A 16,878-nucleotide genomic window follows, 5' to 3' on the forward strand; every position below is an offset into this window, starting at 1 on the left:
CATAAACACATTTCACAATACATTTTTGGTCATTTAGACAGCTTATAACCACACTCAATATGCACATTATAGTCCAGAATTTACCAAGTCTAAATTACACACAATTTAACTACATAATATAGCTCATTTACATGTCCAAACTCAAAATCTTATACACATATACATGCTGCCTTAACAAGTACCATAATTCAACAATAATATTCCATAAACCAAACCATGAAGCAACATATTTTGGTCCACACTTCACATTGCTGAATTGTAACTCTCCTTGAATTAATTTCCAAGCTTCCAAAATCAAGTGTACTTTCACATATACTTAGTATACATCACCCAATTTATTCCTACACATATACACACTTCATCAATACTTTAATCTACCATTTACATGCAAGGATAAACTGTTCTCAAGGAGTTTCCATGGCTGCCAAAAATATACATCTCCCTTAAAACATCAAACTCCAAAAATCCTTCCACAATTCAACTACCCATAACACCCACACAAACATTAATGAAGCAAGCATCAAAAATACCTACTTACCACTTTGGAAACTCTTCAAAACCTTGACTAAACTTGATCTTCTTGCTACCTATCTACTGCCCAAGGTGTATGGACAACTTTTAGTGAAGGGAGCTTGAGATTTCCATGGTTGGATCATGCTTGCATGAAGCTTAAAGGTGGACGGCAATGGAGGTTCTCCTCTTCACCATTTTTGGCTGGTCTTTGAGAGGTGAGGAAGATGAAGTATATTCTACCCAAATGAAGCTTTAGTGGTCCACTTAAGTGAGTTAGTGGAGCACTATGTGAAATTTAATGTTAGTTTAATCTTAAATTCCCAATTTCTCACATTAAGCTTCCAATTTTTGCTATTTAAACTATATACCATCAATTTAATTTTTCATGATATTTTCCAAGTGTAATATCATTTATTTTTAATGGAAATTTAGGTCAAAAGACAACTTGGGGTGTCAAATGACCACAATGCCCTTGTTTGGGTTGCATTCCCGATTTTTTGGTAACACCGAGTTTTGTCCATTTTTCGATTTCTCACTTTTCTTTGTACTAATTAATTAATTTTTCTTTGATATTTCTAATGATATTTATACGGTCCATGCCGTGACTTCCCGGTGCGGTCACCCATAGCTAGGGTTCTCGGCTCGTTTAACTTGGTTACATTTCATTGCTATTATTTTTCCTTTGTTTTTCTTGTATTTTCTTTTCTTGTATTTCATTATTTTATGTCTCCTCATCAATATCTAAGTGTAGTTCTAGGCATCCTAGCTGTCTGGACAACACTGGTCACTGGAATAATAGAATGCACTACCGAACATAGGGGTGTTACATTAGGTGCTGCCAACATACACAACCTGCATTTGAACATCAGACTTCCAATTTTGACAATCCTTCTCTTCCCAATACTTCAACATTTAAGTATGGTACTTCTATATATATCGTACACAATTCCAGCAAGCATTTTGGGCAGAACACTCAAGTGCTCAATGCACACAATACACCATTAATGTTTAACATTTACTTCAACCCAAATTCAATGTACAACAACACATATATCACACATACACTTCCATGGCAATTACATAAACTGCCCACCATTCAACACCATCATATTTCATTGATAAATTTCATAAAATCACACACAAATTTATGATATTAAAGGCTGCCCAACATGGCAGTTTACTAAAGCATCAAAGTCCCACTATTAAACCCTTAATTTAAGCACTAACATACACATACTTGGATATTAACTTACCACAACTTCCATTTGAGTTAATCAACCTTAATTCCCATCCATTAAATATAAGAATAAGTTACTAACCATGCATTTTCATGGCTGCCAAAACTAAGGTTCACCAATACTCAATCCTTTCCTCAATTTTTCCTAGCAATTCAACTTACCCAAAGCTCAACACAAGGATTAGTGATGGAAAATGGGAAGATTAAGCACTAACCTTTTTTGTGCTTAATCAAACTTCATCAAATCCTCTCCTTTTTGCTTCCAACATGCTGCCCAAGGTGTGTGTGCAAGCTTTAATAAAGAAACCAAGTGGAAAGGAGGCTTGAATCATGAGTGCATGGTGGTGGAGTGAGGTTTGGCCATGGAGGATTTCCATGGTGTTTCTCTCAGCTGGTTTGTTTCCAAGGTTGAAGATAAACATTTTTATCCCAAATTGGCTTATATTTGTGTCCCAAAACCTGAGTTAGTGGAGCACTAACCATAAATTAATGATTTAATTACTTAAAGTTCCATAATTTGCACATTTGCCTCATTTCTTCCACTATTTATATAATGTACCTCATTTTTATTTTTTATGACATTTTCAAAGTATAATATCATTTATTTTTAATGGACATTGAGGTCAAAAGGCAACTCTAGGTGTTAAATGACCAAAATGCCCCTCTTCGGGTTGTATTCCCTATTTTTCGGTAACACCGATTTTTGTCTGTTTCTCAATTTTTCATTTTTCTTTGTACTAATTTATTAATTTTTCTTTGATAATTATAGTTTCAATTATATTTCAATAAACCTTTACTTACGTCCTGAAATTTAATTCCGAGGGTTCCTCGCGGTCCTGGGGTCGGCAACGGCCTTCCCGGTGCGGTCACCCATCGCTGCGGTGCAGGCTCGTTTAACTTATTTTCATTTTCTCTCTTTAATTTTTCTTTAATTTTTCTCATCACACATTTCATTATTTTTTACTTCCTCATTGTCATTATAGTGTAGTTCCAGACCTTCCGACTTTTCGGGGCAGACATTAGCTGTCAAAACAGTAAAACATACGAACTACATAAAGTGAGGATGTTACAGTTATGGTCTTCATGAAAGTTGTCCTAAATTGTCTAAGCTTTCCATTGATATAAAATTTAGGTCATTTGGACATTTCTATACTGAGTTATGGCCGAATGAACATTCATTTGGTCAATTTCCAGGACTAGTAGGTTGGTTACCCGGATTTGGTCAATTTTTAGGGTATTCTAAGTTTGTTTTCTAGGCAAGGTTTCTCCATCAAAATTGTGCCATTATGTGTCTAATTTCATGTCCAATTGACTTTGCACTAATTGAACCTACACCACTCAAGTTACAGTTGCCCAAACTTGCTGGACTCATATCCAGCCCTACAGGTCCTATGAGGCAGCATACCCAACCTCAAATTCAAAGCCATAATTCATTTCAATTCCTCATCAAACACAGCCAAATAGTCACTAATTGACCATTAGGACTTTTATTCACCAACACATGAGCAAAACCCTAACTTCATGCCTCAAACCCTAATTCTCAAATATTCAAATCCTACTTCACACACATCAACTTATGTTCAAAGTCTCATAATCACCATCAAAGCCACCCATAAACATCTTTAATTGCATCAAAACTCATAAAAAACTTTCCTAATTCATGGCTGCCAAAAATGGAAGTGGCTCACACATGGATATTTTCTTTCAATTCTTTCAAACTCTAAGTCAATTCATGCTTCCAACATGAAATCTGTTAGTAGTATGCCCTAGAGCATATCATTTAGTATGTATCTTGTACATATTTTTATTAATAAAAGGCATTTTCACTTTTCCATTTACATAATATATTTATGTGTAATAGAAAAGGTCCATTGATATTTTGTTAGAAATATTATTCTTAAGTTGTTAAGAATATGAGTGACAATATTTCTAGCACAAAGTATCATAAATAGGTTCACAATCAAGGATACTTCATAATAAGGACATGACTTATCCAGAAAGATTGTATTCATGTTTGTTACCAAGTTATTTATATGAGATATAAAGAAGATGGAATGGTGAGTCTCATGCCATATGACAAACATGATAGGCACTTATAAATGATAAGTATGCCGAACCAGTGACACTTATGACAAGCACATAGAGTTTACTCTTATCAATGTTTTGTCATAAATCATAGCAGTGCATATAATCTTTAGACCTGAGATAGCACAGTTATCTTGTATATAGGTGGTTTGAGTTTGATACTGCTTTCATACTTGTACTATGTATGGGTATATGGGCATCTGTTGGCTCCTACTAGTTATATATGGAGGTAGGTGTTGATCAAGATGGAATCTGTTCCTCTAAGTAAATAGAGATAAAATCCTATGTTCATTTAATTGTTCTTGATGTTTCAAGTTCCTGGCCAGAACAAATATATTTATTCAGAAAAGAGTTTCTGATGAGAAAAATCTTTTTAATCAAGAACTGGAATTAAAAGAGAACATAATATTCATAGCAAATGGAGTTTGACATAAACCATGACTCCAGCTTGAGTTGGGATTTTGTAACAGAGAGATTCTAGTGCATGGTAACATATGATTATAGGTTCATTTAAGGTAAACCTTGTTACTAATTGGGTGGCCATGGCATGCTATGCTAGGTGTTAACCATGGTCTATGAGGTTCATAAAATGATTTAGAGAAATCATTTATGGTAAGAAAGAGTTCTGATGATATTAAGAGTTGATATCATGTCTCATTGCCAATTAGTGATGAGCCTAGTAAGTCACACACATACACAAGTTATCACCTAATTAAATATGATTTAATTAATTAATTAATTAAAGAGTTTAATTGATTAATTAAATAGGTTTGGTTTGCAATTAAATTGCAAAGTCCCTAGCATGACTTGAAACCAAATCTAGATTATTGGATGTATAGTATAAGTTAAATTTATATTTAAAGTGTTTAAATATGAATTTAATTAATGAGAAATTAATTAATAGAGATTAATTAATTAATTAATTTATATTTGATATAAATTAGAAGAAGAAAAAATAATTATTTTGGGTTAAGAACTCAAAATTAAGACACAGGGGCATTTTGGTCATTTCACAGTGTGACACGTGGCACCATGAGATGGTGACACATGGGATTACACATAAGCTTAGCAAATGTTTTTAATCATGTAAGATGATTAAAATCAAGATTAAATATAAGTTTGACACTTGGCACAATGTGATTGGGTTACTTAAACCTAGAGCTAATCAAAGGGTGACATGTGGCAAGGGTTTAATGTGTTAACCTAGCTATATAAGTGTTGTTATGAAAAAAGAAAAGAAACCAGCAGCCACTCCTCTCCTTTGTCACGCCATTTTGAGGTTCTCCATCTATTCTTCTTCATCTCTCATTAATTCAAAGAGATTAGCCATCAATCTCTTGAATTAAGAACACTAGAAATTGTTTCTAGTGTCCTATTTACATCTTTAATCTCTTAAAAGGAAGAACTTGAATTTCTAATTAATAGAAAAAGCTTTAGAAGCTGTTCAAGGGCTACCATAGGTGTTCTTGGTGTGGACAAGCTAGAGGGACAACATCTGGTGTCCTGAATTTGAATCTCAAAGGCGCAGACACGCTGCAGTGCATCAAGAGGTTAGTGTAATCATTCTTGATTTAATCTAGGGTTCTAAAATTAATCTGATTAATTTTAAAATCTTAAATGGCAAATACAGATCTAAAAACATATTAAAAGAGTTTTAATATGTTGTTTATCATTGAAATCAAATAGATAAAAATAAATCTTGCATGATGCATGTGACCCTAGGTGAAAATTTTTGAATTCAATGGTATACACTTGTGTTTTTCACACTTCCGTTCCTTCAATTGGTATCAGAGCCACTATATTTGCCATTTAGATTGTTGTTTATATGATTTAATTGTGTGTTTGATCATGAGATCAAAAGGTCATTGCTGGTTGCAAAGCCAAGGTGGCGGCACAAATGATGAACACCATGGTGCGCATTGTTGATGCACCACAATGGTGTGCAAAGGTAAATGGATGGTGAATGTGCAATTGTTGTATGATCTAAGATCCATTTTATGTCTAATTAAATTGTTTAATTAGAATTTTTATCACACAATTAAATTATGATTCAAATCAAAATTTTAAAAATTATTTGAATGTGATTCAAATATGAATTTTAAAAGTTGTTTGAATGTGATTCAAATCTGAATTTTTAAAGTTGTTTGAATCATATTTAAATCTGATTTTTTAAAATTGATTGAATAAAATTCAGATCTGATTTTTTAAAAAATGTTTGAATGTGATTCAAATATGATTTTTTAAAAAATGTTTGAATGTGATTCAAATCTGAATTTTTAAAGTTGTTTGAATGTGAGTCAAATCTGAATTTTTAAATTTGTTTGAATGAGATTCAAATCTGAATTTTTAAATTTATTTGAATCATATTCAAATCTGGATTTTTAAGTTGAATATGAGATATTCAATTTAATTTAAGTATGTATGTTTTATTTAATTGTTAAATAGTGATATACATGATGGATGATCATCGACTATAAAAGACCAATGTGATTGGATTTATTTCTTTTATATTTCTTTGGGATTGTAAATTAATTAATTTATTTTAATTTATTTTGGGCATGTATTATTAAGTTTGTAATAATTTTTGGGTTGTAATTTCATTTGTTTAAGTTCTTGTAAATTCACCTTGGTATGCCAAGGATCACTATGTAATATTGGATTGTAAGAAGTTCAAGGAGGTCAAGAGCATTGGTGGGACCAGTGGGAGGAATTCAAGATCAAGTGTTGATTATGTACTCCTTCAGCAACTCTTGTAAAATGAATGAATGAAATGCACCTAGGAATGCTCTGATTCAATTCTTGGTAGCTCAGAATTGAATCCCTTCGAAAGTCCATGATCATACCATATTTATTGCTTATCCATGAATGCATGAGATGTATGGGAATGTATGCTATTATATGATATATGCATGCTAATTGGATAATGTGCAAAGTGAGACCTTAATAGTAATTAGAATGACTATAAAATCTTCCAAATAAATGATTAAGTTGGAAATGCTATAATTAAAGTAATTATAACATAGCCCCTCCATTGAGGCAATTATTTTAAGAAATTTTAAATAGTTGCATAAGATGCAATTAATTTAAGAGATTTTCTTAAGAATAATTATTAAGCATGAGATGTTGTAAATATGTAAATGGTTTGGTGGCCAATATTGGATTTACCTGAGGACATTAAAATTATTTGCATAACTACTGGCTCAATGGGATCAACTTAACTAATGCAAGATAAGTCAATAATGGATGTATCTGAGATTTTGAGCTTTAGGGGCTAGGTAAAGGATTGAACCTCACATGAGATGTGATGGGCAAGGAGTTGCTCACTTATAATTTATTGTAATTCCAATAATGGATGCACCTGAGGATGATCAATAGAATTATAAGAATTCAATCACCCACTAGAAATCCATCCAACTAGGATTTCCGTTTTCTACTTTGGAAGTGTAGGATTCGCTAAGTTAGTGGGAGGACCAATTTGATTAAAAGACCATAATCATTTTGGTTAATTACATGATACATTTACTAATTAATCTGGTTATTTTCTGCAGTTAATTTTCTGATAAAAATGAGCACAGAACAACCACCACCATCCAATATCCTTGCAAGCATACTTGATCACAATAGGTACACACGAGAGAAAGAGAGGTAGGCTTTGTTTATTCTTTCTTTCCCTTTTATAGTTAGGTCAAATAATCACTTAAACCCTTTACCACATGTCACCACTACATTGCATCTTATTTTTAATTGACTTAATCACATTAAGCCAAGTGTCAAAGCTAGACTTAATCTTGACTTTGATTATCTTACATGATAGGAAGACAAATGGCAAGCTTATATGATGCCATATGTCACCACCTCATAGTGCCACATGTCACCATGTAAAATGACCAAATTACCCTTATGTTTTAATTTTGAGCTCAACCCAAAATCATTATTTCTCCTCTTTTAATCAATTTATATCAAATATAAATTAATTAATTAATCTCCATTAATTAATTTCTCATAATTAAATTGTAACACCCCTATGTTCGGTAGTGCGTTCTACTGTTTCGGTGACCAGTGTGGTCCGGACAGCTAGGATACCTAGAACTATACTTAAATATTAGTGAGGAGACATAAAATAATGAAATACAAGAAAAGAAAATACAAGAAAAAACAAAGCAAAAATAATAGCAATGAAATGTAACCAAGTTAAACGAGCCGAAAATCATAGCGATGGGTGACTACACCGGGAAGTTGCGGCGTGGACTGTTGACTAGCCCTGGACCATGGGGAACCTTGGAAAATATTTTTAAGACTTGAATAAACATCTTTTGAAGTATAAATATCATTAGAAATATCAAAGAAAAATTAATCAATTAGTACAAAGAAAAACGAGAAAGCGAGAAAATGATAAAACTCGGTGTTACCGAAAAATCAGGAATGCAACCCGAATAGGGGCATTGTGGTCATTTGACACCCCAAGTTGTCTTTTGACCTAAATGTTCATTAAAAATAAATGATATTAAACTTTGAAAATATGATAAAAAAATTAAAATGTGGTACATTATATAATAGTGAAAGAAATGAGGTAAATGTGCAAATAATGAAACTTTAATTAATTAAACATTAAATTATTCCTAAGTGCTCTAGTAACTCTCATCTTGGGCCACCTATATAAGCAATTGGGACAGAATTAATCCATCATCTTCAACCTTTTGAAGAGTGGCCGAAATGAACTCCATGGGAGACTCCATGGCCAAATTCACATCCACACCCATGCATCCATGATTCAAGCTTCCTTTCACCATAAATCCTTCATTAAACCTTGCATACTCAGCTTGGGGAAAACATTGGCAGCAAAAGAAGAAGTTTGGGTGAGGTTTTGAAGAACTTCAAAAGTGGTAAGTGAGTGTTTTCAATTCTTATTTCATTAAAAGTGTAACCAAGGTTGTGGGTAGTTGATTTATGGAAGAATTTTTGAAGTTTGATGTTTTAATGGAGATGTACATTTTGGCAACCATGAAAATTCAGTATATGTAGCTTGTTTTTACTTGTTTATGGTTGTTTAAGATGTTGTTATTGATGGCAGCATGGATATGTGTATAATGGTTTGGAATTAGGTATGTAAATGGGGTATGTTCATGCGGGTTAAATGATGTAAATGGACTTTGAAAAATTCTGTATTATAGTGTGCATATTGAGAATAGTTACAAGCTGTCCAAATGTGACATATTGATAACATTGGAATTGAATCACTTAGAGTGCATCAAGGGTCAACATTATAAGTTGACTAATGAAATGAATTGAAAGGAATAGTACCAAGAAAATTTAGATATTGGATTTTATGGTTGGAAACAAATTCATTGAGTACTGAAACACTTTAAATTGTGTGTTTCAGTTGATAAGGATATTGAGAAGCATAAAGAACATTGAGTCAAGGTCTAGGAGCGACTCAAATCAGGTTTGTGCACAACTAGTTTTTAACTGATTTTGTTCTGAATTTTCATATGATTAAATGACATATTTTTCTTATGTATTATGTTTAACAAGCATTGGATTTAATTCAATGATTATTGAAATTGTTATAATATGTATGAATTTAGCTTTGTGAAATGGTATTTCCACAAGTATTAAGCATTGTTATGAATTGAATAAATTATGTTTTGGAAAATTATGATAGAACATGTTTTTAATTGTGATGGGCAATTTGCATGGAAAAATGCAAATTTATGATTTGAATTGTGATGGGCATAAAAATTATTGGATATTGGAATTGACTTTGAATCAAATTGTATTGTGATTTATGCTCACTAAAAGGATTGTGATATTGTTTTATATTTCACTATAGATGCTTGACTAGGTTATTACCCGTCTCTCTCATTTATTGAGAAGACAATGGAGTTAGTTGTGTTTTGATTACCATGGTACGTGCACAAGCTTAGATTCTCCTCTTATTAGAGGTTAGATCTAAGTTTTTTTTTTTATGTTATGGCCCTTACGGAAGATTCATTACTGTGGTGTGTACTGTGCACGATGATTCGACCTCCCCGACCATAGGGAGTTAGAATCCGATTCGACCTCCTTGACCATAGGGAGTTAGAATCACCTCGAAGATGGCCCTTGCAGATTAGTCTTGCATAGTTAGTGAGATAAAGAATGGGTTTGAATAGTAAAGAATTGTGATTTCAATTATAATTTATGTATAATTGATTTTGTTGGAATTACCTAAAATGTTTGGTTGTGATTTGATAAATTGAATTTCATGATCAAAGTCATTTCATACAAATGATTTATGTTATTGGCAATGAATAATTTGATTTTTGGAATTTAATGAGTATCCTGATTTCCAAATTATTTGCTGTAATTTTGCTAAGGTATATTGAACTATGTTTTAAGTTATAGTTGTGTACCACTGAGTTCACCACTCAGCGATAGCTTTGTATGCTGTGCAGGTGAAAAGAGCATAGAGCAATTGAGTAAGCTTCTTTAAAGAGACATTCAGATCAGCTCCAAGTATACCCATGTACACAGGTTTTGATGTATGCATGTAATAATATGTATATAAATTATTTGAGCAGTTATATAAAAACTCTTGTAAAATATTTTGATATGTAATTAAATGTAAATTATTGTAAATATAAAATTGAGATTTTATTTACTTGTATAGTTTTGTAATATTAATTTTTGAGTCTTGTAATCAATGAAATGTTTCTTTTATGATGAGGTTAGTTTGAAAATGAAATGACTTGATTATTGAGATTGAGTTGTGAGATGAAATGAAGTTTATTGGAGTTGTATTTTAGAAAACATATGGAGAGTGTTTTCCTTTTTATGTTTGAAGAACTATTTTCTCAAAATACAGCCGGCACTTTGCCGAAATTTTGAAAAAAAATTTATAACACTAGATTTTAATCGATGATTTAAATTTCACAAAAATTGTTTTAAAATCCCTTGTAGTATATCTAATGGGTTATCGGTAGGCGAAGTACGGTAATTCATTAGGTGTACTATGGGATCATGTTACATCTTACAGAGGAGTAGCGTGTGACATGTTTTGTGGTATCAGAGCAATGGTTTTAAAGTAAATTTCGAACTGTGAATTAGAAATCTTTTTGTCGGTAACTACAACTGCTCAAATGTTTGATACATATAGTACATTTACATCATAAATATAAATTAATGAAGAGAAATCTCCTTGTGTTGGTTGTATAGGAATAGAAAATCCTGTGAAAAGATATGAAAGAGAAGAATGAGACAATTATACAGTCTATGATGGTAGAAGTACAAGTTAAGGCCCCAGCTCCATAAAGTGTCAAAGGCCCGACTGTACCAGTTTTACTGGTGCAAATTACTGCACAAATGGCCAAGCAAATGGCCACTTTCTTTCAACAGATGGCTGATACTCTGTCAGCTCAAGCTCAAGCATAAACCCAACACCCACAAGGGCAATGTGAAATAGAGAAGGGGGAGAAACCTATGGGTCAAAGCTTGAACATTAATTTAGGGAAGAGAAAAGAATTTGAGGAAGCTCGAGCTCAGGGATATGACAGAGGCGGATCATCATAGCAGAGAACACCAAGATCTAGTCGTCGAATAACTAGAAGTTCCTATTCTTCCCGTTTCTGCCATGTTTGTGGTAAGCTACATGGAGGTATTTGTCGTAAGGCCTCTGGAGCCTGCTGCAATTTTGGAAAACTTGGACACTTTGTTAAAGATTGAACTAGAGCACCTTGATCTACTCTCCAAAGTTCACAGACAGTCAGTAAAGATCGAGATAGAAATAAAGTTGGTACTCCTCACAACCATAACACAGTGAATCAACTCGAACATAGTAGCACATCAGTTAGAGCGTCCACTATGCACCTAGGGGAAAGAACAAAAACTTTAGATGTCGCTGCTGGTAAGTTCTTAATTTTTGAAAGAAACAATTAATTATTTTTGTTTGATCCTAGCACTACTTAGTTGTATGTTAGTGTTAGAACTATATGTTCTGTTGTTATTCCTTTACATGGGAATAAATTTTGAGGCAGTAGTGATTAGTCCTTTAAGATAAGGAATGTAAAAATAAGTGAAATTAGTTATGGAAGAGTTTATTAGCGAAAAGTATTTTCTAACACATCATAAATTATAAAGCTAAATAGCAAGCCTATTTAATGTAAGGCAAGAGGACGTAAAAGTAAATTGCAGTAATAGAATTGCTTTAGATGAGGGCAAAGATGTTACTGTTAGTAATTGTTAATGGATATTGTAAACAAAATAAGATCCGAATATCAGTAAATTCAAAAAGGATAAAATATAGGAAAGTTGGATCTATTGGGATGTATCGTAGTAACTATGCAATGTTCTTGATGTTTATACTATAAACTGCAGATTAAAGTACTGACTTGAGATTATTGTGTAGAGCTACGTGCTTCCTCGTAGTACAATAAAATAAGAATATTTGTAAGTAATCTATAAATTGATACAGTTACTCCCGAATAGAGTACTATTATGGGAAATAAATGTGAAAATTTTAGTCAGAAATTTAAAACTTCAAAACTAGCCCATCGAAAGACTACACTTGTTAGGTAGCTATAGTCAGTGACTCGGTTACATTAATGTGAACTACCTGTACCACAATAATTGCTATAAGTTTAGAGATATCAATACGACTTATCATCCTCAGATGGATGGACAGTCGAAACAAGTAATTCAGGTAAATTCTAAAACTCATTGAGTTTCTGTAAATAATGAAATGAAATGATAATAATAACCTGTAAAATGTAATAAGCCCTCGAGAATATACTGAGAACTTGTGTCCTTGAATTCGAGGGGAGATGGGACAGATACCTTCCACTAACAGAATTTGTATATAATAATAAGTGTCAAGCTAGCATACAAATGGCACCCTATGAAACATTGTAAGGGAACAGATAACTATGGATTTTGTGATGAGACTTCTGAGGACACAGAATAGTCATGATGTAATATGGGTCATAGTTGATAAACTAACCAAGTCTGCTCACTTTTTGCCAGTCCGGATGGACTATAGTTGGAGAGATTGGCTAGATTGTACATAAATGAGATTTTGAAATTGCATGGAGTGCCAGTATCGATTGTATCAGACAGAGATCCTAGGTTCACTTCTAGATTCTGGGGTAGTCTTCAGAGAGCCCTAGGAACTAGATTGAACTTCAGCACGGCATTCCACCCATAGATAGATGGCCAGTCTGAGAGGGTAATTCAGATATTGGAGGATAAGCTACACGCTTGTGCGATTGAGTTTGAAGGTAGTTGGGATATACACTTGCCTTTGATTGAGTTTGCTTATAACAACAGCTACCAATCAAGCATTGGGATGCCTCTATATGAAGTTTTATATGGCAGAAAGTGCAGAATTCCCCTATGTTGGGATGAAGTAGGTGAAAGGAAGATGATTGGGCTAGAAATTGTTCAGCAGACAGAGGAAAAGATCAGATTTATCTGAGATCGACTCAAGGCTGCATTAGACCGTCAGAAGTCCTATGTTGATCTGAAGAGAAGAGATATTGAATATGTAGTGGGTAATAAGGTAATCCTTAAAGTTTCTCCTTAGAAGAGGACATGAGGAGACAGCACCCACAGCTGTTCAGAAACTAATGCCAGGTAAAATTTCGAGATGAAATTTATTTTAAGGGGGGGAGAATTGTATCACCCCTATGTTTGGTAGTGCGTTCTACGGTTCCGGTGACCAGTGTGGCCCGGACAGCTAGGATGCCTAGAACTACACTTAAATATTAGTGAGGAAACATAAAATAATGAAATACAAGAAAAGAAAATGCAAGAAAAAATAAAGGAAAAATAATAGCAATGAAATGTAACGAAGTTAAACGAGCTGAAAACCATAACGATAGGTGACCGCACCAGAAAGTTGCGGCGTGGACCGTTGACTAGCCCTGGACCGCGGGGAACCCTGAAAAATATTTTTAAGACTTAAATAAACATCTATTGAAGTATAAATGTCATTAGAAATATCAAAGAAAAATTAATTAATTAGTACAAAGAAAAATGAGAAATCGAGAAAACGACAAAACTCGGTGTTACCGAAAAATCAGGAATGCAACCCGAATAGGGGCATTGTGGTCATTTGATACTCCGAGTTGTCTTTTGACCTAAATGTCCATTAAAAATAAATGATATTAAACTTTGAAAATATGATAAAAAAATTAAAATATGGTACATTATATAAATAGTGAAAGAAATGAGGTAAATGCACAAATAATGAAACTTTAATTAATTAAACATTAAATTATTCCTAAGTGCTCCACTAACTCTCATCTTGGGCCACCTATATAAGCAATTGGGATAGAATTAATCCATCATCTTCAACCTTTGGAAGAGTGGCCGAAATGAACTCCATGGGAGACTCTATGGCCAAACTCACATCCACACCCATGCATCCATGATTCAAGCTTCCTTTCACCATAAATCCTTCATTAAACCTTGCATACTCAGCTTGGGGAAAACATTGGCAGCAAAAAGAAGAAGTTTGGTTGAGGTTTTGAAGAACTTCAAAAGTGGCAAGTGAGTATTTTCAATTCTTATTTCATTAAAAGTGTAACCAAGTTTGTGGGTAGTTGATTTAATGAAGAATTTTTGAAGTTTGATGTTTTAATGGAGATGTACATTTTGGTAGCCATAGAAATTCAGTATATGTAGCTTGTTTTTACTTGTTTATAGTTGTTTAAGATGTTATTATTGATGGCAGCATGGATATGTGTATAATGGTTTGGAATTGGATATGTAAATGGGGTATGCTCTTGTGGTTAAATGATGTAAATGGACTTTGGAAAATTCTATATTATAGTGTGCATATTGAGAATGGGTACAATCTGTCCAAAATGACCAAATATGTGTTGTTAAAGGTGTTAATGGTAAGGTACAAACCAAAATTGGCATGAAGGAAGTAATTTGGTAAGTGTTGAATATGTAATTGGTAAGTGATGAGAAGTGTATAGTAGGGCAGTGTCTGTTTTGGCTTAGAACCTTAAGTGTGTGACTCTAATTGGTATGAGAACAATTGGAGGTGAAACTAGGCACAAAATGTGCCAACTTTCATGATGGAAGCTTACTAAAATTCTGCCTAGAAGGTGACTTATAATATGACCAAATTCGGATTAGTGACTTGAAAGCCTGAAAATTGACCATTTGGGCAGTAGTTAGTGTTTTAACCATAACTCACTCAAAACAAGTCCAATTGACCTAAAATTTTTACCATGAATATTTTAGACATAGATCTACAATTCTTCTGAAGACACCAAAGCCTAGAAATGGCCAAAACCAAGCCAAATAGCTTGCACAAGTTCAGGTACCAAAACTAGCCGAACCAAAAGTGACCTAAAAATGACCTAAGCCTACCATTTTAGTGCATTATGTCCAGCATTGGTAAATTGGCCATATCTTGGTCTACACAACTCAGAATGACCTGAAATTTTGCCCTGCGTGCAATAAGACATAGACCTACAAGTTTGTAGTTTGTACCGAAATCCGAAAAATGAGGGAACTAGGTCGTCCAGCTAGGTCAAAATAGTACACCGAAATCTGGTAAATTGCAATAAAATGTAATACACTGGAAACGAATTTGGTAACATATACCAACACTAAAGGGCTATAAAATTATTTGTAACATTGGAATTGACTCACTTAGAGTGCATCAAGGGTCAATATTATAAGTTGACTAATGAAATGAATTGAAGGGAATAGTACCAAGAAAATTTAGATATTAGATTTTATGATTGGAAACAAATTCATTGAGTATTATGTTTAATAAGCGACTCAAATCAGGTTTGTGCACAACTAGTTTTTAACTGATTTTGTTTTGAATTTTCATATGATTAAATGACATATTTTTCTTATATATTATGTTTAATAAGCATTGGATTTAATTCAATGATTATTGAAATTGTTATAGTATGTATGAATTTAGCCTTGTGAAATGGTATTTCCATAAGTATTAAGCATTGTTGTGAATTGAATAAATAATGTTTTGGAAAATTGTGATAGAACATGTTTTTAATTATGATGGGCAATTTGCATGGAAAAATGCAAATTTATGATTTGAATTGTGATGAGCATAAAAATTATTAGATATTGGAATTGACTTTGAATCGAATTGTATTATGATTTATGCTCACTAAAAGGATTGTGATATTGTTTTATATCTCATTATAGATGCTTGACTAGGTTATTACCTATCTCTCTCATTTGTTGAGAAGACAATGGAGTTAGTTGTGTTTTGATTACCGAGGTACGTGCACAGGCTTAGATTCTCCTCTTATTAGAGGTTACATCTAAGTTTTTTTTTTTTTTTTTTTTTTTTATGTTATGGCCCTTTCGGAAGATTCATTATTGTGGTGTGTACTGTGCACGATGATTCGACCTCCCTGACCATAGGGAGTTAGAATCCGATTCAACCTCCCCGACCATAGGGAGTTAGAATCACCCCGAAGATGGCCCTTGCATATTAGTCTTGATTAGTTAGTGAGATAAAGAATGGTTTTGAATAGTAAAGAATTGTGATTTCAATTATGATTTATGTATAATTGATTTTGTTGGAATTACCTAAAATGTTTGGTTGTGATTTGATAAATTGAATTTCACGATCAAAGTCATTTCATACAAATGATTTATGTTATTGGTAATGAATAATTTGATTTTTGGAATTTGATGAGTATCCTGATTTCCAAATTATTTATTGTAATTTTGCTAAGGTATATTGAACTATGTTTTAAGTTATAGTTGTGCACCAATGAGTTCACCACTCAGCAATAGCTTTGTATGTTATCGCAGGTGAAAAGAACATAGAGCAATTGAGTAAGCTTCTTTGAAGGGACATTCAGATGAGCTCCAGGTATACCCATGTACACAGGTTTTGATGTATGCATATAATAATATGTATGTAAATTATTTTAGCAGTTGTATAAAAACTCTTGTAAAATATTTTGGTATGTAATTAAATGTAAATTATTGTAAATGTAAAATTGAGATTTCATTTACTTATATAGTTTTGTAATATTTATTTTTTAGTCTTGTAATCAATGAAA

This window comes from Hevea brasiliensis, chromosome 12 (genome assembly GCF_030052815.1).
Source record: "Hevea brasiliensis isolate MT/VB/25A 57/8 chromosome 12, ASM3005281v1, whole genome shotgun sequence".
NCBI classification, from domain to species: domain Eukaryota; kingdom Viridiplantae; phylum Streptophyta; class Magnoliopsida; order Malpighiales; family Euphorbiaceae; genus Hevea; species Hevea brasiliensis.